Consider the following 2,976-nt stretch of genomic DNA (forward strand, 5'->3'; position numbering starts at 1 on the left):
TGTGAAGTCTGTGCTGACATGCTTGACAGCAAATACAGTGTATATGAGTGATTCTCTAATTCGCCTACAATTTTAAGTCCGTGGATTTTATTTGGCAATTCCACTAACTATTAACTGCATCCAATGATGTTTTGGACATTAGAAAACATTTATCTTTCATATAATACAGAAAGTGTAGATATAGCATTATTTCCCTCAGCAAGAATGAATATTTAATACTGGTTTTGGGCGTTTTCATGCCGTCCTGTTTTCCAAATGTCAGATTCAGTCTTCATATTAGCATGTAAAGAAACTTGTTTTGCCCAAGACGATTGCAAATGTTGATTCACAGTAATCATCACAATATGACAAAACTGTCAGAAAGACCACTGTCCTTTCCATTATACATGAAATTTGCCATTTTGTGTGTGTCCATGAAAACTGTGTTAACCGTGTCACGGTCTGAAACCTCCTCCATAAATCAGTAATGGTTTGGTCTTAGGCCATACGAATAACATCACGTGATGTCATAACCTCTTTGGCAGGATACAGGAAGACTTTTTGGTAAATTTTGAGCTCCATCCTTCCATAATTGAATCCATTCTTTTTCATGTTCTCATAGCGGGAAAATTGCCTGTCAACTGTGTTATCAACATATTCATAAGAATCTGAATTAGAAATCACATATAGAAAAACACAGATAAAGCATACAGATACATTAATTGATTAAGGTGTTGTGGTGGAACTTCTGAGGTCCTCAGTTAGCACAACACCATAAAAATGGCTGAAATGTCAACAGTGTTACCGTCAATGGTGTTACAATTAAGTATGACAGTCAGGGTTGCCAGATGAGGCTGATGATTTCCAGCCCAAAAAATGTTCAAAATCCGCCCTAAAAACCCGCCCAATTCTATTGATTTATATGGCAATGGGAAGGTTTTTCTGATAGATGCCATTTTTACCCGCACACGGCCATCCTAAGCAGCCCAATTGGGCGGGAACCAGCCCAATCTGGCAACACTGATGACAGTTGAGGAGGAGTATGTTTTTGCCAATTTATATCCATATTGACAGACAAACAAACAAAATAATTTGTGTTCTAGGGAGATGGGTTTGTCTGCTCTGTTTTTTCTCCTAAAAAAGTGCCAACTTGTTCCCCTGCACTGTTGACCATAACACAGTTGAGTAACACGGTTGACTGTTTTGAAAGTGTTTTTGCGCTATTGATCCCTTATGTGTTGGAAAAATCCTATGAACATACACTAGGGATTATCTCTGGAGAAGGAAGTCTTCTGTAAGGAGGGTGACTATATTCAAATCAGACGTTACAGGGATTTATGATGAAAAATGTGTCAGTCTGTATCACAGTGACTCATAAAATCCTACTTATGAAGCTCAACAATCACATTTTCTATATCAGTTGCACAGATTAATGACAACATTACTGCTAAGGGACATACGCACTTTCAAACATATATTGTTTCAACTCTGTAGTATTTTTATATATGTTTGAAATGACATAGTATTTGTCCATAACACTGTTGACAAAATAATTAAGCAAATGTTCGCTTTCATTAGAGTATTTATCAAATGATTTAACCCTGTGAAACCTGAACCATGAAAGCAATGAGAGAAAATTCTATTTTTTTGGAATTTGCTTCAATATTGGTCCCTTATAAGAAATGTAAAAAAAATTTCAAAATTTTGTTAAGGTCACTGAGATATTTAATGCATCATATATGATGCATCAGGCTTTTAATGAATGAAAATTCCAATTTCATGACCACTGCAAAATGACTTTTAATGCATTTACAACTTTTTTTTAATTAAAAAAAGTTGTCAGACAATTTAATTTGAGGATTATCTTTAAATATTTAGTGAGATCCTGCCATTTTTTAAGCCTATCCTTGTTTTAGCAGGACCATATTTTACATTTCCCACAGCCTGGTTGGGTAATTTTTTAAAATCTATGTAAAAACATAGCTGATTGAATGCTCAACAACCTATTTATGAGTGTAATACAGATCATTATTCATTTTTGATGTGTAATTTGAATATATGGGTCCATTACTACAATTGGACCATTTCTCCATTCACTTCAATGCATTTTTTTACGAGATCATAATTTCAACATTTTGCATTACATTTTCAAAATTGCAAGTAAAACCTGTTTCTTAAGGTAATATCTTTGTCTTGAAGTAAAACAACTTGTGTGTTTTGTTAAACGATCGTCGTGGTATGCTTTGTAAGTTTCCCTATGGAGCAAATGCATTGATGGCTGACTTCCTGCCACCGCCGGATGGTGCTTATATGTTTCATCAGTTTTAGCACGATCTCTCTGCAACACGGTGTAAAAATATAAACTCTTCCTTGCTTAATTGCACAAAGCAAGTGTTCAAATTAAAGGATGTAGAGTTATATTTCAGAAATTTGTACACAAACCTTATGCAATTTGACGAAATCTCAGCGTCGGTCAGGGAAACCGCTTCTACCCCATTTTCCTGTTTTTCGCCGAGCTGTGGTCAACTTGTTGTCGACCGCTGCTCTCTTGTGGCGGTTTCCGTGTACTGCAGGACGTTTGGAAATGACACACAGGATGTTTTTCAGATCGATTTTTTTGTGTGTCAGCGTGGAGAGGGCTTTGAATTTGATGAGACATATATGATGCATCCGGCGCGATAGGGTTAAGATTAAGCTTGGCAATTTGTTTGTTTGGAAACTTAAATATATACACTATGTAAACATCTAGGTCATTTAGTTGAAAAAAATACTGATAATTGACATTTTGCTTTTGCCAAAAGCGTAGGGGAATCATAGAATCACTCATATGATGTTTGATTTGAAATGAATGATTTGAGAAGATTCTTGGTCTGAATTCTAATGAACATTTCCACATTACAACTATGGTGAGAATAGACGACTGCTGCTAATGCTTGCTCAGCATCTGAATGGGGAAGTGTCAGTGCAGGGTGATGTCCAAGGTAGCAGATTCTCCAT

This window comes from Engraulis encrasicolus, chromosome 15 (assembly GCF_034702125.1).
Source record: "Engraulis encrasicolus isolate BLACKSEA-1 chromosome 15, IST_EnEncr_1.0, whole genome shotgun sequence".
NCBI lineage: Eukaryota > Metazoa > Chordata > Actinopteri > Clupeiformes > Engraulidae > Engraulis > Engraulis encrasicolus.